Here is a 23,451-nt window from a genome sequence, read left to right as displayed (position 1 = left end):
AATGAGACAGATTTTCTTTTGAATATAGTGCACTGACTGAAGGTAAAAAAGAGTATTCAACTGATCCTGAGGAGCCAGCACCATTATAGGGAGTCCCAAAGAGGATTACTTGGAAGGGGTCCAGGAGAACCTTTTTTAGATGTACAGTTCCAACACTTCTGTTTAAAAGTTGGTGTGACCTCACCTAGTAGATTTTTTGTTTTTTTAAGCAAAGCTGACAGAACCATACTGTCACCAGTGCAGCAGTAATGTAGTGTGAAGATCACCTTCATGATAGGCTGCCAGGATGGCTTTTATCTTGCACAGATGCCCATGGAGTGTACAGTATTACACTGTGCACCAGAAGGATTAGCACTGGTGGAGATGATTCATTCCTTCCTTTGGAGAATTTGTCATTAAAAAAAAAAAAGATGGGGGGAGAAAGAATTTCGAAACTCAGTCCTCTTTGGCCATTGTTTCCTCTTACTTTGTTTTGCAATACTGGGGATTAAACTCAGGGCCTCCCGCAGGGGAGGCAAGTGCTCCACCATTGAGTTACAACCCAGCTCCCTCACATGAGGAATGCCAACAAATGCATAGCTAGAATTTTCTGTTTGCTCATGTTAGTAAAGACTGTCAGCTAAGGTGAGCATTTTTATTTAACACTCCTTCCCAATTGACTAAGAAAAGTTTTAAGTTGTTGTCAAAACTGTGATTGGAACCTCTATTCAAAGAGTTCACATGAGGAATCTAAGACCTTAATGGACTGCATACCATAATTGCAGTTGTAGCCATGTTAATAGACTCTACCATAATCACATTAGTGAGCACTATAATTGTAGTTTTATTTTGAGAACATATTGTATGATGGGCTCTGTACATACATTATCTCTAAATTGTATAACCATTCAAGGTAGGTATCATTGTTCTTTTTTTTTTTCTCTTTTTTTTAATTGGTTGTTCAAAACATTACAAAGCTCATGACATATCATCTTTCATACATTTGATTCAAGTGGGTTATGAACTCCCATTTTTGCCCCAAATACAAGTTGCAGAATCACATCGGTATCATTGTTCTTATTTTAAAGGCCTGAAAACTGAGTTTTAGATGGAATAGATTTTTCTGCAAAGATCACACTGTTGTTAAATAGCACAGGTGTGGTTCAGTCATATTTATTTGACCCTGTATCAAACTTTACTGCACTTTTCATACTTTTAAAAGGCTTCCATATAAAGTAACCAGGCTTATAAAGCCATAGCTAGCCAATGAGCACATCCCCTCAGTGTTGGGTGTAATCTACAAGTCTTTAACTCTTCGGTCCTTCCCTGGTATTTTTATTGATTCTGGCAAGTTTTTCCTTTGTTACTAGGGAAGTGCTCTGGATTTATGTGGTGTTTGTTCTGTTCCCTCCCTTCTTTTTATTTTTTTAAATTTTTTATTGTTGGCTGTTCAAAACATTACATAGTTCTTGATATATCATATTTCACAATTTGATTCAAGTGGGTTATGAGCTCCCATTTTTACCCCATATACAGATTGCAGAATCACATCAGTTACACATCCATTGATTTACATATTGCCATACTAATGTCTGTTGTATTCTGCTGCCTTTCCTATCCTCTACTATCCCCTCCCCCCTCCCTCCCCTCCCCTCCCCCCCTCCCCTCCCCTCCCCTCCCCTCTTCTCTCTCTGCCCCCTCTACTGACATTCGTTTGTCCCCCTTATATTATTTTTCCCCTTCCCCTCACTTCCTCTTGTATGTACTTTTGTATAACTCTGAGGGTCTCCTTCCATTTCCATGCATTTTCCCTTCTCTCTCCCTTTCCCTCCCACCTCTCATCCCTGTTTAATGTTAATCTTCTTCTCATGCTCTTCGACCCTACTCTGTTCTTAGTTGCTCTCCTTATATCAAAGAAGACATTTGGCATTTGTTTTTTAGGGATTGGCTAGCTTCACTTAGCATAATCTGCTCTAATGCCATCCATTTCCCTGTAAATTCTATGATTTTGTCATTTTTTAATGCAGAGTAATACTCCATTGTGTATAAATGCCACATTTTTTTTATCCATTCATCCATTGAAGGGCATCTAGGTTGGTTCCACAGTCTAGCTATTGTGAATTGTGCTGCTATGAACATCGATGTAGCAGTGTCCCTGTAGCATGCTCTTTTTAGGTCTTTAGGGAATAGACCAAGAAGGGGAATAGCTGGGTCAAATGGTGGCTCCATTCCCAGCTTTCCAAGAAATCTCCATACTGCTTTCCAAATTGGCTGCACCAATTTGCAGTCCCACCAGCAATGTACAAGTGTACCCTTTTCCCCACATCCTCGCCAGCACTTGTTGTTGTTTGACTTCATAATGGCTGCCAATCTTACTGGAGTGAGATGGTATCTTAGGGTGGTTTTGATTTGCATTTCTCTGACTGCTAGAGATGGTGAGCATTTTTTCATGTACTTGTTGATTGATTGTATGTCCTCCTCTGAGAAGTGTCTGTTCAGGTCTTTGGCCCATTTGTTGATTGGGTTGTTTGTTCTCTTATTGTCTAATTTTTTGAGTTCTTTGTATACTCTGGATATTAGGGCTCTATCTGAAGTGTGAGGAGTAAAGATTTGTTCCCAGGATGTAGGCTCTCTATTTACCTCTCTTATTGTATCTTTTGCTGAGAAAAAACTTTTTAGTTTGTGTTCCCTCCCTTCTTAATCCACTCCCTATCCCCTTATCCTATTATGGTTTAAGTAACTCAAAGTTTCTGCCTTTTCTTTGGGTACCTGAGGTGACGCTGTGGTACCCCTGTGTATAGACGGAGCCATGTTACAATTGATCTCTTCTCTCTGAATCACCATTAGGGCTTGAGGAGATGAAAATTAACTTAGGTTCCGATTTTATCAGTGTTGTCTACTTGGAGCTGTGAGTTCTTCACGTAAAATGAGCAATGGTTCTGGGTACCAGGAGGGTGTTTTTACTTGGAGCCCTTTTTTGAAGAAAAGAAAGCAGAAAGTCCTATCCTTAGTTTGTTGACCCTAAAATGTTACAACAATAAAAAAAAAGTAAAATATTGTTCTGAATGATTTCCTATTAGGAAAAGGAAGGCACTTTGCTTGGCATATGCCATAGAGAACAGTGACTGTGTTTAACAACCAACTTGCTCTGTCTCAGAGCAGAGGTGAAGCCCTCTGCTGTGCTCCTAGGCAATTAGTCACTCACTTGGAGAACTTAGAAGTGGGTGGGGTGGAGAAAGGAAGAGAAGATGCTTCTCCTTCCTAGGAGATGGACTGCAGATCTCTTCCTGAAAATACAGTGGAGGGTATCCTAAAATTTTTCTACCCCAACCCCTACATGTGCTCTTTAATTTTTTTCCCTCTTGGGGTGATTTTGTTATTAGTCTTGCTCTTCTTCTTCTTCTTCTTCTTTTTTTTAGGAAAAAAAGGGAAGAGATGACTACGTTTTAAAATGTATTCTGGCTGTAACAAAAATAAAAGACTAATGCAGTGGAAACTGAATAGTGACCACTGTAAGACATATAACCAATCAGATTCTTTCTTCTTGTGACAGGTGATGGAAATGTACTGGAACAGTGGGAGAAACTGGTAGCATATAGGAAGCCAAGATGACAAGAATTTTTTCAAACAATCCGTGAGTAAATTTTTATTAGCACTTTGAAATTCTTTTAACTAACAGGTGAATTGTTTTTAAGACATACTGTTAAAAGGACGCACAATCAAATAACTTATAAGTGTAAAGGAGAAAATGTCTTAAATACTCATTGTCAAACATTTCAGAATATTGATGCTAACATTTGAGGAATTTTATTTTTGTAAAATTCTGTCTTGGTATGGTATGCCATTTTTTATTGGGTATATAGATTTAGTGAACAGAACAAAAGTATTTGAAAAATTAAATGAGAATTTCTTGTACCAGTTCAACATTTAAACTAAACTTTGAATGTCCCATCTGAATGTAGATGTTCTTGGTTCCATTGGTTCCTTGGGGCCTGTTTCTCACTTAGATAGCTTTTGTGGGTTCATTATAGAAATAAATATAAACAAAATTGTTGGATATGAATAAAATTTGGTTCTTTGTACCTTCTCCCTGTCTGCATTAATGGTTGTTAATTATCTACAGTTACATGTGGTTGATTTTGGTTTCATTATGATAATGATTATGGTAGTACGTGTGGTAGCTTAGGGGAAAAACCATATATTTTTGACTCAGTCATCTCCAGATGTCTGACTTGTTCTTTCGCCTTTTAGTGGTTACTTCGCCTCTTAAAACCTCTGTTGACTCATCTATATATTGGACTTGATATTCTCTCTCATGGCATGAAGGACTGTTGAGATAGTACATTGTGTCATGAATGGTACATCACAGGGCTACCATAAATGGAGTTACTTTCTGTCCTTGTACTCATATCAAGATTTATAATCTATAAGCCTTTATTTTGACTAAAAATATTGGCCAGCTCAAATTCCATAGCTATTGTGAAGTAGTGCTGGTTAACACTGTAGGTATTGTATACAGGTAAAAAGTGTGAGGAAAATGGCCCTTCCAGGAGGGTTCACTGGGTTGGAGATTTCTGGTGTACCCCTGCCCACTGCAGCAGCTGATTTCATATTCCCAGTGAAAGTCACTGAAAGCAGGGCTGGGAAGGGATGTGTAGTAGCACACCATGGGATAGTTTCCTACTGAGCAGGTATTTGTAGCTGTAAATAGCATCAATAGCATGGTAATAGTAAAACAATTAGGAAATAATAAAGTTTGGAGGACACTTATTACAGTTGTCTTTAGTATTTTTTTTTTTTTTTTTTTACAAATTTGAGTAAAAATAATTTAACTTTTAACAGTGGCTGTGTTTAACAACCAACTTGCCAATAATCTTGAGAAATTCACACTGGGCTCTATGGACTCTCTGTGAAGCCACAGTTCTCTGAGTTATCTGTTTCAGCCCTGGCGGAAAGAGTTTGGTTTGGTTGATAAAAGCAAGGTTTGGTTTTTGAATCAGTGCTTGGTGTAACCCAAGTTATGCTCACAACAGCTTCTGGGATTGTAGGTAAAGGCCAAGATCAATTTAGAAGTTTCAGCCTCCTTTAAAGAGTATGAGTGGAGTACCTGAGTTGTTGACTCAGCATTGTCGTTGACCCCTGGCACCCCCTTCCCCGTTCTGGCTGCTGAGTGATAAGACCTGGAGACTGGTCAGAATGTCTACTACCTGTTGAGCTGCCTTCTCTTCCTTCCCCATATTCTCTCAAATCTAAATTCCTTCAAGTAGTGCCATTGCAGGGACAAGTGGCCAGGGTTCCTCCAGACTAGGCACTCCATGCAGCTGTGCTTTTGACTCAAAAATTAAGTTTAATGAAAAGTAATTTGCCTCCAGAGAGAAAAACAAAACAAAACCTGGGCAGCATAAACCTTGGCTTGATTGAAATCTTAGGGAGTAAACTCAAGGAAAGAAAGGAAACTGGATCTGATAGCTCAGTGTTTCATCAAGAAGCATTTTCTTCTTCAGTTTTTCTAACTTGCCCTTTAGAAGGAAATAATTGAAGCCTGAAATTGCTAAGTAACAGCTAAGAATGTGGTGGTTGTTTTTATTTTAAATCTCACCTACCTCGTTCTCAAAACACTTTCTTTATTAAACCTTAAAAAAAAAAATGCCTTGGCTATTTCAAAACATTCATTGTGTCAATTCCCTGAATCAAGCTTACATAATCTTAAAATATTCATTTCTCTTATTTCCTCTTAAAAGGTTATTTATAGTTCCCACTAAGCCAAAGGATTATTGGATTATTACAAAACTAATTCTTGTTCATTTCATGCAGAAGCTCATAGTTAAAATCTGAGAGAATGGCCTGAATTAGGAAATACTTCCCTGTAGCTTAATCAGATCGGCTGTGGCTGCCTTTCTTTGAAAGCAAACATGGCAGTAGGAATTAATAGAAAAATTTTACCACAGATAAAACATTCTGATTTATATTGTCATCTCTCATCTTGTGTTGTTTCTGAACATCCCAGACAGAACTGAATTTTTGATCAGAGACTGTTAGGTGTGCACTCTTTGTATGTATACTTTTTGGCATACTTGCAATATCTTGAGACCTACAGTCAGTAGTTTATGGAGACTTGGGAATCATGGGTTGGGGATGGATTCCAGTACAAATCAAACAGGCTTATTCCACTTCCAGAATCAGTAATCAAGCCTTAAAAAAAAAAGCAATCTCAGAATGAATTTGGTAGCTGCTATTAAGGGGTGGCAAGAGGAATGGGCCAGATCAGGTAGGGTTCTAGGAGCAGAAGATGTTTGGATTGGATGTTTGACAACTAATGTCTTTTTTAAAAAAAATATTTATTTTTAGATATAGTTGAACACAATACCTTTATTTTTATTTATTTTTATGTGGCACTAAGGATTAAACCCACGGCCTCACACTTGCTAGGTGAGCACTCTACTACTGAGCCACAACCCTAGTGCACAACTAATGTCTTTTTATTAAATTATAAAAGTTAATATTGCTGATTGGAAAGAACTATAAAAATGTGGAAATTATTAGATAAAAAACTCAATTTATCATTACCAAGAGATAACCATTATTAACATTGTGTTTTTGTATTCTGCCATACTTTCTAGGCCTGTGTTAGAAACACTGTCTTTTCCTGCCCAGTGTGGGTCAACTTATAACTATTATTTTGAAATTTGCTTCTATTGATAGTATATTGAGATGATGCCATCAATTAATATCTATAATATATATAAACCTCATGTAGCATTTCTGGAGTCTGTGGTGTATTCCTTAATACTGGACATTTTGGTTGTTTTCCACTTTTCATTTGTGTAGAGTACACCTGTTATAGTTAAAGCAACGTCCTTGGGTTTCATAAACTGACTTCCAGACCACTCACGTATAATCGAATCAAGCCTTTATTGAAGCACACCGGTAGCGGCTGACCAGAACATAAAGCTGTTTCCCTGATCAGCCCCAAACAATTGCAAGGGCGCTCCTTATGAGCCTGAAAACCGCAAAAGAGGTGTTTGGAGGGGTCTAGCCAATGCAAGCAAGCCAGGTTACAGAAGCAGGACAGTGCAGTCAAGCGGCGGGACGCTTAGCCAATCACAGTTATCCTATCACCCCAGTTACAGAAACAGAGCCCCCATTACCCTAGTTACAGAAATAATGCCCCATTAGGTAGTTCCTTGTTCTTAAAGGTTTCTATAGCAAAAGGAAAAGAACATCTTGCCCCAGTCATGACCCTTCTACTTGGCATGGTTGTTTTACAAAATGGAATCACAAAACAAAATGGAGTCACTTTTGCTTTTACTATCACACACCATAATGAACATCTTTGTACACCTATCATGACCCACTCACCGTACTGTCTGGACAGGATACTTGAACAGAGTTGGACCAGAGCTTCTTCCTAGAAGAAACAGGGAAAGGCAGAAATTATAGGAAGATCCCATTCTGGGGGAAAGGCTGGAATTATGATTTAGTAGATGGAAAAAGAGAAGGGGAATAGTGCTAATTAGGACTGGAGATGGAAGATAGAGGAAAGATTTGATGTGAAACCCTTCTTTCATTCTCATTAAAAGCCATTTAGGATTCTTTCCCTCCCTCCCTCCCTTCCTTTTTTCACCTGTCCTTCTGTCCTGGGATTTAACCTGGGACACTTTACCACTAACCACATCCCCAGCCCTTTTTGTTTTTTATTTTGAGATGGGGTCTCACTACATTGCTTAGGGCCTTGCTAAATTACTAAGACTAGACTCGAACTTAGGATCCTCCTGTCTCAGACTCCTGGGCTGCTGAAATTATGAGCATGTGCCACTGCACCTGGCTGGATTCTCTGTCACATTTAAATGCATGACTTAATATCTTCATTTGTTCTTGATTTCCCTTATTTGGGGAAGATATATTTATTAATTGTTCTGCATTTCAAATGTTCAAGAAAGACTAGGAAAAAAAAAAAAAGAAAGACTAGGCCTTTAAAACTTGAGGGTCTTAAGAAACTCACCAATCAGAGAGTCAGCAAGGAATAGAAGTCATGGGAAAAGTATATGTGTGGGTAGAAAAAATTATGGAGGGACTGCTTTTTAGAACAGGGCATCTTCATCACGATAGGAAGGACGAAAACTGTGTTCCAGTCCTTTTCCATTCCCTTTGTGGTAGCTTGTGCCATTGTGCAAACATTTGTTCTTCTTTCTCCCGTCCCATTGTTCTGTGAAAGGAATAAACATTTCTAACCTACTGAAGGCAGACTCCCCATGGCTGGCTTGGCCATAAGATTTATTTTGGCTGATGAAATGTGAGTGACAAGAATATGTGCCATTTCTGAGCAGAGACTTTAATGGACATGGCCTGGTTCTGCCATCTCTGCCTCATGTTTGCGTGTCCCAGTTAGGGTGCTCCTTCTGCTTTGGGGCGAGAGTGAAGAGGATATGAGTCTGCAATTGTTGGAGCAGTTTGTTCCTGCAGCATAAATTTAGCCTAAGGAGTGCCTTCTTTCTTTCAGGTTCCCCCACCCCACACATTTGTACTATGAGGAGCTTCCTTCCTCTTTATCTTGAGAAATAGTATGCTTTGTCAACTGTCATGCTGTGGTCTTTCCCTGCACTGGACCTTTGTCAGAGGTCACCATTTCAGTTAAGGCATGTAAATAAGGTATTTAGATTTGACTAAGATAACCCTTTGTTTCTTCTTCAACTATTTATTGGAAATATTATCTCATGTTGAGGTTTGGACTTCCCAAAGGTTGGGGTAATCCAAGCCTGGACCCAGCCTTGAAGAATTGGAGCATGTTGGGGTGCTGTGCATCTAAGTAGCCATGAAACAAGGCAGGTGGTGGGAGGGGTGGCATGAGGGGAGCTCACTGATGAGCCACGAACTGCCCTCATGCAGGTGCCACTTTGTCGTGTGTGTGCCTGCCCTGCCTTATTCTTTGTGTCATGCTTTTTGTTAGTTCAGCTTCACTTTCCTTTCCCTGTCTTGCTTAGCATGTTTACTGGAGCATTTAATTTGTACTGCATGTTAAACTGCCCTGTTCTCAATTTGTAGATTTCAGTGAGACAATTTGTACTGACTCACTCACTAGCTGGTTGTGTATGTCCTTTCTTTGACATATCATGAGTTGTTTAATTTCACAGATGACGTGCTAAATTTTGTTTTCCATCATATAAATTGCTTAACACACTATTACAACAAAATTAAACCCTTAGTTAACTAATTGTTTTGTTTTACCCTCCTCAAGTTCCTGGTTCTCTTTTCCACGATGTATGAACTTGAGTTCATTGTTGTTAATTGGGGCGCTCCTTTCCTTTGTCTTTTTAGGGGTCTAATGTGTTAAAACTCAGTCATGGGAGAGTCAGTTTGTCTTGGCTTAGTGATCAAATCTTACCTTGATCTAGATACTTTGGAGTTGACCTCTTACAATTTCAGGTCACATGTCAAATGACCTGGAGTGTGTCCATTCAGGAGCTCTGACTTTCTTTTCCTCTCTCCCTCCTTCCCCTCCTTCTTTCCTCCTCCTCTCTCTCTCTCTCTCTCTCTCTCTCTCTCTCTCTCTCGTTGGGGAGGGGGGATAACAACTTTCTTTAGCATTCTTAGTGACTAGTTCTTGTTTTGGAACCAGGGAGTGAACCCGATGGCTCATGAGGACTGTCTGATCAGTAGTTACTGTCTTAAGACAATGTACAATTTAGCTGTTCTCCTTCCTTCATGACTGAATTTGGCTATTTTCCATCTCATTGCTTCTGACCACCTTCTACTTTGATTTCAGAAGGCACAGGATAATTTATTATTAAAACCACCTCTTAAACCAGGATCTTTTAAACTTTTTGTCCAACACTCATGGAAAGAAATGGTTATCTGCCTTTGGCAGAGAAGGTGCACCTTGAGAGTTGCCAAATTTTATCGTAATGGCCTGCTACTTGATTATGGCAGTGGGTTCCTGGGTATTGATTTTAATATTATGTTTTGTAACAAATACATATTCTCTTTTATGCATTAAATAGTATATGACTGATTTTTTAAAAGTTTGAAACGTAGTTGATACTGCTAACTGCATCCCTTGCATTTATGTTAGTAGACCTGATAATCTACCAATAACAACGGTCATTTTTTCCCTAATTTAAATTTTCTCTTAAAAACACTTTAGACAGGGATTTTAATATATGTAGTACTTTTTTTAAGAAATGGCAAAAGAATGTTTTTATGAATGTACTGTTGATAAATTCTTGATTTTTGGATGATCTTTATTTAAGTACAGATCAGAATAGTTTAAAGCTTACTAAAAGAAATATTTTATTTTATTAAGCTGTAGAGAAATACCTTCTTTTAGGAAATAGAAAGTAAAAGTCTAGCTAGTGACCGTGACTGCTCAGGAACACTTTCTCTCTTTGGGTATTTACAGATTCTGAGACATTCACTCTTGGTCAACTCATCTGTAAGCCCACTCTGTCAGGCTCCTCTGAGTGTTAGACATAGTATTTTCAGCTTTGGGATCATATATAGATGACTTTTTTCTTTCTTTTCTTGGTATTGTGGAATAGACCCAGGGGTGCTTTACTACCCAGCTCTTTACATTTTATTTTAAGACAGGATTTTACTAAGTGGCTGAGGCTGGCCTCAAACTTTCCATCCTCTTGCCTCAACCTCCCAAGTCACTGGGATTACAGGTGTGCATACCACTGTGCCCAGCTAGACATGAATTGCTTTGAAGCAGGCCATTGAGCTTGGACATAAATAGTGTCTTGACTCCAGTTTCCTGCAGTATTGTATGTGGCTTAAATGTAAAATAATGTGTGTAAAGCTGAAGCCACTTGTCATTACTAACTACACAGTAAATGAATTAAAATGAGCTTGTTTTCCTTGTTCTAGGTAGAATTTCAACTAAATTTTTCTTTAGGAACAATGTTATGAATGGTGTTTTGAGTACAGTTTTAAAAACATTGATGATGTTAAATTTTAGATCAATTATGAGTTAAGTAGGCTTTTACAGACTGGCGAGGGAGCTGCCTTTATACTAGAGACATACTGTCTCCAGTGTAGTGTCTCCAAGTGCCTTATAAGAGTTCATTGACTTGAGATATAGAAGTCACCTGTTAGAATGTCATGTCTCACCAGGTCAAGGACTGCTTGCATAAACTTTCATATTGGACATGTAATGGAACTTCTTGATAGGCAATTGTGTTTTTTGGTAAACAAAGGAACCAACCCTTCTTTTCACTCACAGGAATTAAACTCACCTTCTAAAACTTAACTGTTCCCACCAATTCAACTAAGTGATCCTGGTATAGACCAGCCTGTCGTGGGTGCATGGCCTTAAGCTGAACCAGTGTGAGACTTTCTTGACAATTTAAAAAATTGCAACTATGAGTAGAAGAATAGTCCCTCTTAGTGGCAGAGCTAAGTGTCAGAGTTAAGTGGAAGAAGGCAGCCTTCAGGAAGGGAGGACAAAAGCAGTTTGTATAAGCAAAGATGCTGACTTGTCCTGGTGGAGTTCATTTTGAGCTGATCTTCAAGTCAGCTAAGCTTCCTCTGTTGGTCTTCTGTTGCTGGGTTACTTTGAGTCAATACATCTTACCTTGCTTTAGCTGGTGCTGCTTCAAGTGCCATTTCTATTACTTGCATATTAAAGAATGCTGACTAATTCATTTGGCTGTTTATACATGGAATATTTATTAGTGGCTTTGTTGTGAGCAATTATAATAAAGTATTTAATTGTATAATAGGGCAGCTGATTTATGACACAGCTTTTAGAGAACAGTGGTAGCGTTTATTCCCACCTATCGTAAGAGGAGAATATTTGATTAACATTAATCAAAGAGTACTGGTGATGTGGGGGTGGGTAGGTAGGTCTAGGTATGTGTGTGGTAATGACTCTTGATAAAAGTTTCCTCTAATGCACACATCACCTGACTTTTGACTTTAGGCCATTTAAACAAATATAGAACTATGATAGTTCTAGTAGTTATATTTAGTCTTGAAGAACTTGCTGACCTTTGCTTCCTTTTATAGTTAGGCCACTAACCATAGAAGATAAACAAATTTTTGCGGCAATAACACATACATTGAGAGAGATGTTATATGGAAGGAGGAATTGGTACTCTGGCACTGTCAAATTTGTATATAGATGTTCCATACTTGAAAGGAAGATAGAATGATATATTGCCTCTGTTCTCGTCAGTGGACTAGTATTTGGGGAACTGAGATTCCATGTGACAACACTGTTTTGTAAACGCCCCTTCCTTTTAGGAAGTATTGGATTTGCTTTCTCAATAGCATTCTGTATTGTTGGAACATGTCTAAAGAGCAAAGAGATGCATCTGCTGCTTGGGTTCTGCTTGCCAGCTGGTTTGAACAACTATAATGTTTGTTTATTCTTGATGTGTCAGCAGTCAAAGTTTTCCTTTCTCCATTGTGGTTATTCTATAACTTAAACATGATTAGATCAACAATGACTATTTATTCAGAATCTGCTAAGTCCCTGGGGGATACAAAGCCTCTGAAAGGCACTCTACCTCTGATGGAGTCTTGTTATCTGGCAACGATAAATATCAGGGATTTCTTTTTGGTGCTGAGATTCTATATATTGATTGTGAAAGGGCGTTATAAAGAAAAAGGCCTGGTCAAAATCCATTCTATTGGCCTGGGGATGTGGCTCAAGTGGTAGCGCGCTCACCTGGCATGTGTGCGGCCCGGGTTCGATCCTCAGCACCACACACAAGGATGTTGTGTCTGCCAAAAACTAAAAAATAAATATTAAAAAATTCTCTCTCTCTCTCTCTCTCTCTCTCTCTCTCACACACACACACACACACACACACACACACACTATTTTAAAAAAATCCATTCTCTTGTCATGTAATGACTAAAAAAAAAAAAAAAATAAAATAAAAAACTTAAAAAAAAGAAAAAGAAAAAGAAAAGGTCTGTAGGCACTTGGAGAAGAGGAGAGATTCCCCAGGGATTGGGCCAGGGAGGGAGTTCCAGGAGAAGGAGTGCTTGAGTGGGTCCAGAATGGAATAAGTAGTGGAGAGAGTTGAGGTCACCAGACCAAGGCATGGTGCCCACCTAGGTAAGTGTGCCACGAATAGATCAGTGGGCCATTTGGTGAAAGTTTTTAAAGACTGGGGGTGGCAGAGATAGAAGCCTGCTTCTGAAAGACCTGAATATATGGCATTGGTCCTTTGGGTTAATCGTCACTCTCCCCCCGCCCCCATAACTATATTGAGAACCCTTGTGCTTTGTGTTTTAATGTTAGGCACCAAAGGCATCCTTTTCTCTTGTGAGATTGTTTTAACTACATTGTTAATGGTCTCCTTGTTTCTAAAGTGTAAGGAGTATGGAAACATCTTGTAAGTGTTTTGAGTTTGGGTTGCAGCTGCTGGTATTGTTTATTAAGCCTCCTTCTTCCTGGTTGGAGCACCTACTCTGAATTTCAAGCTTGACTGGATTCTAAACAACAGAAATGAACTACATAGATCAATTCTCTTTCCTATATGTGCTGCCTTCTCTCCTCCATCATGTATCTATAAGTATCTACACTTGTCTACATATACAAACAATGCTTGTATTTTTCAGACAGTAATGTTATTGAAACTTACTGTGTTCATAAACACATGGGTTTTATGTTGTCTTCTTATATAAAAGAGCTGCTGTTCAGGCAGTAACACCCAACACACTACAGCTCACCTAGCATGATTAATTACAATAGTTTTATAAATAGGAAATCAGTGCTTAGAAATACACACATTAACTTGTGTGAACATTTGAGAAAAGTTGCCTATAAAATAAATTTTGATCTTTACTATTAAATTATAGTTATTTGATTGAGAAAGGAAAGGTTTATGACACTCTGAACTTTAACATTTATGGTGTGATGGTGATGAAGTGTCAGGAAGCACAGAGGGAGGGGCTTGCCAGCTGGAAGAGCAATTAGGAGACACTCAACTTCAGTGACCCTGGCATGAAGGCAGGAATGGAAAAAATGTGAATGAAGCCTTCATATTACACTTGCTGATAGTGAATTGGCAAGAGAGAGGGAGGGAGCTCAGATGATTCCAGAATTAAACTTAAAATGTCTAGGAAACTAAGAGTACCATTATGAGGAATATGAGGGGGGCGGGGGGCGGGTAGAGGTAGATCAGCTTCATCATGGAGGAGAAAGGCACCATTTTGTATGTTGGGTGTCTCTTGCTAAGGATCAGTGTTAGGCTGTAGACCTACCTTGCTTCCGCCTCTTTAGGCTACAGTTTGATCTTTGAAGAGAGATGAAGGAATTCTCTGAACACTAACTGGCAGAGCTGGGACTAGGAAGGGAGCTAGCTCACAGCTCCTGGTGCAGTTTTCTTTCCACTCTCTGGTTTGCTTTGGAGAGAAGAATAGCATTTTAGGAAGTCTCTTGATCTCACTGTAGATCTTATCTTTGGCTTATCTTTGGCTAAAGACTATTTTGAAGAAACCGCTGCCTGTGGAAATGACTAGGTCTAAACAAATATGAGGAAGGTAAACTCAAAGAGATCTCCAAAGCCCAGAAGTTTTAATTTGTAGCTTAAAAAATCTTTTCTTCCCCCGTAGAAACTCTTTACTAGCATTAGCAATCAACTCACTTCTTAACAGGTTCTCAGAATTAGTAGTTCTGTAGTCTCTTATACTTTGTCTATTTCCAACTACTAAAAGTTTCTTTTAAATATTTTGATTCCAAAACAATATTTAGGGACAAGTGACCAAGATAAAATATTCCCAAAATTATTCTTGCATTTTTAAAAGTTAATTTAATAATGGCCTAAATGAAGTTGTTCCAACCTAAGCATGCCCGCCTTCTTTCCTTTCTTTCTTTTTTTTTTTTTACTAATAAAACTTCTCTTGTATAATAAGAATACCAAGTCCATCCTAAACCAAAAGTGTCTTAAGTTTCTCACCACTTAAATAAGCAAATCAGACCAGGAAATCCCCCCAAAACTTATTTCAGCTAAAATTCTTTGGCTATTTTAGATTTAAAAAAAGTGTTTAAAATCATGGGTCAGTTTGACTATAAAATTCTGGAATTTCATTCAGGACGTAGAGGGACAAGACACAGCGTTTTTTGATTGTCTGTTCTGTCAAGCAGATGCCAAATGCTTTGCATGTGTTATTGCCGATGAATCGCTTGGCAAACTATTAGGTTGGCATTTTATCCCCCTCATTGCAGATAATTAACTTGCTCAAGGTCATGCAGTGCCAGTGGTACCATCCTAACCTGCTTTGACACCTGGTCCAACGTCCTGCCTAACTCAAAACTTTTACTATAGAAACGAACGGACATCCACTGATTAAGTATCATAAAAACATTAATCCTTGTTTCATAAGAGTTTTAAAGGGCAACCTGTCCCTTTCTAGAAGTTGTGCCGAAGTTGTTAAAGGCTTAAAGTAAAAAGACTGTGAAAGGCTGCTAAGCCTGATATAAATCAAGAAAGGAAAGTTCCGCCTTAACCGGCAGTGAACATGCTTATTGGTTAGGATTGAACGGGCTGACTCATTTCTTTTTGTGGCAGAGGGCCACACCCGGCATTCCAAAACCCCTCTGCCGGCCGGCCACACCCACTGGCCTGGCTGCTGGAGCCTCTGCGCTGGGCTCGGCGTCCAGGCTCGCAGCTGCCTTCCAGGAGAGGATCCGTGCGTCTCCCGCCCGGAGCTCGGGGCGCCACCGTGGTCCTCGCGCTAAGCCCGTCAGGACGGGGAGAGCGGTGGTGTGGACCCACCGGGCCAGGGTCAGCGCGCCGCCTTTGCCTTCACCTTCCCGCCTGCGCCCGGGCGGGCAGCGCGCACTCGAGCGCGCCGGTGCCGCGCAAACTTGGTGCTCCAGGAACTTTCCAGCGGATTCTGCCTCATGGAGGAGAGCGTAAGTGTTGTCCCTTCTAGGATGCTGTGGTTCGTGAAAATGCTCTCTGGGGAGATTAGCGGTCACAGACTGTGGGACCTGATCAAAGTAAGGAAGAAACAAACCCTTCTTGCATTCCAGAAAACATCCAGTTTGGCAATTAACGCGCAGTTTTCTGCACTATAAAGGGAGTTTTCATTTTTACCGGATCTCACTTTGATGCTAAACCTGGCATTAGCCAATTACACCTGAGAACGCTCACTGTAGTGGGGGAACCGATGGCCAGGATAGAGGTAGGCAGAATCAACAAATGTGCTATTGTGTGATGCCAACCGCTGTAGTTTTAGAGCTCAGGATCCAGCTGGTTTCAGTGTGGGGTTATCAAGTTTTCCTAATGGAGGTTTCCCAAAGAGCGGGAATGCATTTGCATTTTGGTCATTAAGTTTTCTGCAAGTATTGGCCTTCTCAGACTCCAGCCCCTGTACAAAACGGTCTTTCAGCCAACTCCCTTGGCTGTTAGAAGCTTGCTGGTCAGGGAGCTCTGTACCGGGTGCCAGAAGGAAGCACGTGCTCTCTGTGTTTTGGAGTGAGCGTGTTTACTCTGTAGTTACGCTTTCTATTTAGTGTGGCCAGGTAATGCTCTTGCAGAATTTGTAGAAATAAATACATGGAAAAGAAAGGCCATTTACCTTTATTTTTAAATTTGTTTTTGATGTGTGTAGTTTTTACTTATATTGTGCCAAAATAGGAATTTGGGGACCTAAGTTCTGTTTCCCTGAATGGTACAAATGTTTATCATTCCGTTTTTAACCCAGATGAGTTTATTACAGATTTTAAGTGTACATAGAGATAAACTTGATGTGCTTCTTAAAATCTGCTTTTCTATGAAAGATATTAGTCAGCAAGTGCATTTGTATGGTGCACATACAATTGCAAGAGGTAGGAGAGGTAGAGGACAGGGAAAGTAGAATCTTGTGATTACTTCTGATCTTGTAATCAGAAACACTGTACTAGAGAGCCAGGCTGAAGATGTTTTGGTAGCATAAAGTATAATAGGAAAATTTTAACTGAATTGTTATGAATATGAATTAAGTTATGAATAGTACCATTACATTTCTGCGTTTATGAAAATCTGGACTAATTCAGTCAGTAGACAAGAGAAATGGAAGTGTGGAAGAAAATTCTCTGCAGTTGACTTTTATTTAGGTCCATGAAAGAAACTTCTCTAAAAAGAAGTCACTTCTAAATTGTTCAATTAAAACTTGGGAAACTTTAGTTACCCTAAGAGCTGAGCTCCTCCTTATACTCTTTTAAGCTAGTAGGTTAATTGTTAAACCCAGTTGTTTTGATTTTTAACTGCAAGTGCCTCTGTGAAAGGTAACAACTTGGATTCCTTTTTTTTTTTTTTTAAGGAAACTGCCGATGATGTTTGGAGGAAAATGGCCTTAAGACCTGTGGGGCAGTTAGAAAAGCCCCCTCAGGTTGTGAGAATGAGAAAATATTTTATTATATCTCAAATGTCTAATCCCTTAAAGGAATAATTAAATTTGGATTTGTATTGGGCCGTTAATGGTTATTAATAAGACTGAACGTGTATGGATCTCCTTTCATCAGGTGCTGAGATATTTTGCATACATGACTTCATTTAATTTTCACAGTAGTGCCAACAGGTGGAGGTGGTATTATCCCTGCTTTATAGTTGAAGAAATAGCCCAAGCAAGGTTACATAACCTGCTTCAAATTTCACAGCAAGTTAAGTTAGCTTATGTTAGAAGGTAGCATTTGTTATTTTTCCCATGTGGCTCCAATTGCTCTTAAAATAGTGTTGATTTTTCTGTGTGAGATTATCCAAAGGAGTTTCTTGGTCCAAAGCAGATTTTTGAGTTATTTAAAAGGTCCCCATTGCCCCAATGCCAAAAATCTCAAAGTTCAAGGAATGATGTATTTACTCTGGAAGCATGTGATTTTCAAATATTAACTGAGCAAGCCCTGCTCTTGATGGGCCAGTCATACACGTGGCTGCCTTGAAGTTGCTGATCCTTGTTGACTTTCTCTTTTATTTCTGAAGCCCTTTCAGTTTTGAATGTATCCTTTCTGCTCCTCACAAAGTATAACTGAGGCTTTCTCTCAGTGTAAAACCAGGAGCTGGATCCGGACTGTCCTACACTTGTGACCTCTGTGAAGCATATCTGCAGTATTTTATGTGTTATGAAAAATGTTTTTAAATTCATATTAGCGCTGAGGTTAGTGTTCAACCTGTTTGTTGAGAATCATGAGGTCATGAAAGGCGCTATGCGAGTGCTGAAACTTACTAGAAGGAGGTGGAAAGTCGGTGTGTCAATTCTGAGAGTTTCTCTGCTGGAGCATTTGTTAGCATGTCCTGGTATAAGAGAATAGTGCGGCCCCCATAGCGACCATGAACTCCAGTATCTCTTCCACCTCTTCACCCTTACCATCTTCTTACCTTCCACTTTCCCAGTTCAGTCAGTGGTACCCTGGCCACCTCCTGAGGTCTCTCTAAATCCCAACTGCTTCAGGTGACTTCATTTCTTGAGGATACTGAAAGAACATGCCAAGGTGATGCTCGAACTTGGGAGTAAGTAATCTTGGAAAAATCCTGGTGGGGGGACACATATGCCAGAAGATTCAATTTTCAAAAATGGGGAGATTGTAAATTCTAAAATTCTAAGCTTCAAAGCTTATATTGTTGTCTAGCAGAATTGTAAAACTCATTTTTGAACAGATGGCTCAGGATCACTTAGAAAAAAAGGTATGAGGATCAGTATCCTGCATATGTTTGCTAAGGATCACTCGTGTCCATAACCTCTTTAGACATGTATACGAGGGCATTGCCATAGTTATGACACATCAGCTTCCATGAGACATTTAACAGCCTATGTGTATTCTTTACTCAAGATGGAAAACGTAGATTGGGCAGTAGTTAGAACCAAGGAGATGATAGTCCAACAGTTTTTTGAAGCACGTAAGTAGGGGTTAAGAACAAGGATTCTAGAGCCAGATCTTGTACAATTTATTGGCGTTCTGTTTGTCTCAGTTTCTTCATTCATAAAATGTAGATAAGAATAAGAATACCTACCTCATAGAGCTGTTGAGGTGTTGCAGGTTTAAATTAAGTAATCCATATGAAATGCTTAAAACAGAGTCGGGTAGTGCTTTGAGTATCTTAGCTCTTTGTCTTTTATTCTTGCTATGGCTTTTACTACTTTTCCTATTACTATTTGAGGCAGTGCTGTACACATTTTTGAGTTTGTGTTTTAACATAGGCCCAGAATTGGGTAATGAGATTCTGGAGAGCATCTGGAACTCTTTGAAGGGTGGTTCAAAGACACTGGGCATGTTCACCTTAGCGTAAAAGCTGAGGCAGTATTAGCACTACCGATTCAGTAAAATAGATGTTCTCATTCTGTGTCCTGTACGTTTTGTCCAGTTTAATAAGTGATTTCTCTTAAGGAGCTGTGGTATGAGAGAAATTTCCACTAAGTCAGAATTTAAGGGAGCTCTTTCCTGGAATTAGTACGTTTTTCACTTGTGTGGTCTTGCACAGTTAGCTTAATTCAATGGTCCTCCGCAGAGTGCAGTTTTGCCCTCGAGGGGACATTTGGCAATATATGGACATATTTTTTGATTGTTATAATTGGGACGGGAAGGTGTGCTGCTGGCATTTAGTGGGTGCAGACCAGGGATGCTGCTACCCATCCTACAGTGTGCAGGACAGCCTCCACAAAGAAGAATTACCCTTTGTGCCAGTAATGTTAAGACTGAAAACCCCTGGCTTCCCCATTCAGCGTCTGCATTTGTGTTTGTGAAATGTGCATCACCGAGTAGCTTTAAGAGTATGTTTATGAAAGAGGCTCTGAGAGTGAATGTTTTCTGAAATCTGTAGCAGTGTATAGCATGTGTGTTTTATCATTGGTAGCGTGATAAAGTGCATTTGCTCCATTCCCTGGAGGACTGTGCCAATCTGGTTTGGGAGTCAGATGAACCTGTGTTCCACCGTCTGCCCTCCCACCTTAACCTACTTCGTGATTCGAGGCCAGTTTCTTTATCTTTGAAAAGTAAATTCCTGTTTTCATCAGGTTTAGAGGAATGAACAGGATATGTACCTAAATTATGTAGCATGTCCTTGGGCACAGTGGTAATAACTATTTGGGTTTTTTTACATTTATGGGAGAGGGTAATGAAATTGAGTTGTGCTCATTAAAATGTAAGATTCGAAAAAAGGATGAATGAGGAAATTGGCTTTTTGATAGTTAAAAGATGAAAAATGAAACATTGTCTTCAGAAGGGAATGTAATTTTAGAGAGGTAAATGGCTTAGGAGATGTTGCTTTGGTCTTCTGGAGAAGGGAAAGAATAAGCACTAAGGGAAGAAGTACCTGTGACAGGGAGAAAGGGAGGGGATTAAGTTGTACCAAAGACCGAGCATCATCTCTACTATAAATTAGTCTGAAATTCATCAAGAAGGTAATTTTTGTGCTTGGGAATTGCTGCAGTATAAAAACTTGTAATATTTGTCTGTAAGCAGTGTACTTGTGTTGTTTTTCATCCTACTCTTGATATTATGGTTTCTTAATATATTTTGCAGTACAATAGGAGACCCAGTGATGTAAGCAATGTACCCAGTCAGTGTGTGTACAAATGTGTCAGTTTTGTCTTAGTCATTTCCTTCTCCTCAGTCTCCCTGTTACAGTAGAGCAGAGATTTCCTGTGGTCACTCTTCCTTCCACCTCCACTTTTGTATCACACATGGGTTTAGGCACCTAAACTGTGACTTCATGAGCCCCATTGTTTTTCCCCTCTGTAGCAATCTGCAGCACCATGTCATTTATGTGGAAGACCGGTTCGCAGCAGTGTGTGTGTTTGACTCATTGTGAGACACACATACACACAAACACACACACACACACACACACACACCAGAGATTGAGCTCAGGGGCACTCAATGACTGAGCCACATTCCCAATCCTTTTTGGTTTTTTATTTAGAGACAGGGTCTCACTGAATTGCTTAGCGCCTCGCCATTGCTGAGGCTGGCTTTGAACTTGTAGGAGCTTCTGGGATTACAGGTGTGAGCCACTGAGCCTGGCTCAGTTTGATTCTTGTGTGAGTGATGGAGTTGGGTGAAAAACTTTCAAAGTGATCACAGTCCACCCGCAGTCTGCCTTGTAAACATCTTTGGTTCTGGTCATTTCCTCGGGAGGTGGCAATAGGAGACCCAGTGAGGATGCATGCATTCTGTGGCTTAGGAAAAGGCTCTTAATTCATGTTGGAGAATTGAAGTTAGTGATTTTGAAAAAAGGGTTTGATTTTAAAGTTTCTTTCTGCAGATCCCTGCTGCATTTGAACTAAATGGTGTGACTCTCACATAACTTGAACCCTCAAATGGAGCAAGTGTTAGCACCCACTCCCCTCAGCAGCTTGCATCTGGACATCTTTTCCTCTTGGATCAGTGAGGGCTGGCTCACCCCTCTGGAGTGGTGGCAGCCCGGGGGGAAGCATAGCAGCCGCAGCGCGTGAGTGGCTTGCAGAATGGGAAGGGTTGGGGATCGGAACACACTTCTGAGACGTTTATAATACTGACAGAGCCCTGTGAGTCCATGGAGACCTTTCTGAAGGTAACCTTCAAGCTCACTTAACTCCTGATTGCACAGAAATAGAGGGTGATGTTCCTCTCCCGTGGCCTCGAGCCACCCCGGAGTTGCTAGGTAAGCAGTATTTGCAAAAAAACTTAGTGATTTTAATAGAGAATCCTGAACTAGTTACACAATATTGCATACCTTTGTGGGCTCAGAAGCCAAGAGTTTGATATTCAAGCCAAGCTGAAAATGGGTTAATAATAAATAAGCTAAAGGAAAGACTAGATTAGTTATAATTTTAGATAGTACCAATGACCACAATTCTTGAGACATGGTAGATGATTTTTTCCATGTCAGGTATTTTCCATCACTTCAATTTCTCAGATGTGGATGGAGTAGAAATTACCACGTGCTGCTGAAAGTGCTTGAAGACTGCTCATGTATTTCAGGGCACCTAGTCATCAACTTCTACAATATTTGGTTCCAAACCTGCAGGTTCAAGTGTCCTAAGTCAACAGATGTAAAGATTTCTTTTCATTTTTGAGAATTTCAGCTTGACATTTTATGAATTTTTCAGGGTGTGTCTGTGTGTGAAGTTTTCTCTTTTTAAAAAGAGCTCCCTCTTCTCTGAAACTCTAAAAGCCTTCATTTCACTTGGAAATGATGGCTTCTACTACAGGTGTGGTATGTGTGCCATCCATGAGCACAAGCAGGCAGATCTCTGCCTCTCTACCTTGGGAAAAAAGATCAGACTCAAAAGAAACTGTAGAACATACCTGTAGTGAATGGGTTATAGTAAAGATATTCAAAGCAAATAAAGAGATGGAATGGCTTCTAGGGTAGTTTTATAACTTAGCTAAAGGTACTAATATGTTCCTCTGAAAGGGAATTTGTATGAAGAAGGAATTTAGAGAAGTAGTGCTTGGAGTCTGGGGTGGGTTATACCAAGTTTGAGAGGCTGAGGCTTTCTACAGAGAAGGGATTTTGCCAGAGTGCAGTGTTGACAGGTCTGTGTACAGATCTTCAGCCTGCTGTTTGGGCTTTTGCAGTCAGACTGCCTAAGATCTAAACTTGACTTAGAGTATGGTCTTGCTCTAACCAGTGAATACCCTGAGCTTACCTTAGCCTCACATTGCAGTGTCAGGCCACACAGGAAGCCATAAGACATATTTCTGTTCAGTAGTCACTGTGTATCCTTTTGACTACAATTTGATTTCCTCATATAGTGATGTTTTTAGGAGACACACTGATCAGCATATATCAACATTCAATCCAAATTATGGTTTATATTTCCCACAAAAGGTATTCAATTAGCGTTTTTACTTCAATGTCACCTAGAGTGTGGTTAACACAAACCCTTTCCTAATTATTATATTTATGAATTGGCAAGATTAGGGGCCAGCCTTGGCTTGTGGTGAGCCCATCAAGATGGTATGGCACCCCAGGGACCAGCCGGCTTGCCCAGGGTTGCTTGTCCCCCGTGAGTGTTCTTTTCTGTCTGACTTGTGACACAGGAGTGTGATGACCATTGAAACACTATTATCTTTTTTGTCAGTTTAGAAAATGTTGGGGGAAAAAATGAATATTGCCGAGTGCTTATTCATGCTGGAAATGTGGTGTTCTGTGAGTGACTCATGTAAACATGAGTAAAGCAAACTAGAGTACATTGTTATAGTCACAATTACAAGGTACACTAATTCCTACTTAGCTAAATTGCACAAATTACCAAACAACTAAAGAAATCCCCAATCAAAGCAGTTCATAGCCAAAACGTCACAGAATTTTTCATTATAGTTTTACAGTGCTACAATTTAAATCTCATAATGCTGATATTAGATTTATAAACTATACTTTTATTTGATTCTCAGATAGCATGAAGTTTCTTGAGCATTTTAGTCCCAGAAGCTGTCATACTTTTAAAATTCATCTTATATTCCCACTGCTGGGTCTCTTGCAATTTTCTGTTGTAAATCCTAAATGATTTTTGAACTTTTGGACAATTTCTTTTTCTTCTTCTTTTTAAAAATAT

At 39.6% G+C, this 23,451-nt stretch overlaps 1 protein-coding gene across 16 annotated transcripts in view; it reads left to right on the top strand.

Annotated features, from left to right (window-relative positions):
* Sgms1 (sphingomyelin synthase 1) overlaps nt 1-23,451 on the top strand; it is a 295,435-nt gene that overhangs the window by 185,747 nt on the left and 86,237 nt on the right. For 14 of the 16 annotated variants that reach the window (XM_058583226.1, XM_046456765.2, XM_058583223.1 and 11 more), the window contains one exon: nt 3,533-3,613. The exons of 1 other annotated variant lie outside the window; for it this stretch is intronic. The gene's annotated coding sequence lies outside the window, so the exon portion shown is untranslated. Of the gene's footprint in view, nt 1-3,532; nt 3,614-14,187; nt 15,848-23,451 lie in introns of those variants that run through there. One more of the 16 variants, XM_046456773.2, reaches the window with a different exon arrangement.

Source organism: Marmota monax, unplaced genomic scaffold (assembly GCF_021218885.2).
Source record: "Marmota monax isolate L192 unplaced genomic scaffold, Marmota_monax_Labrador192_F-V1.1 WCK01_AAM20220418_F8-fsc00166, whole genome shotgun sequence".
Taxonomy (NCBI): Eukaryota; Metazoa; Chordata; class Mammalia; order Rodentia; family Sciuridae; genus Marmota; species Marmota monax.
This window is presented reverse-complemented; position numbering and strand designations above follow the sequence as displayed.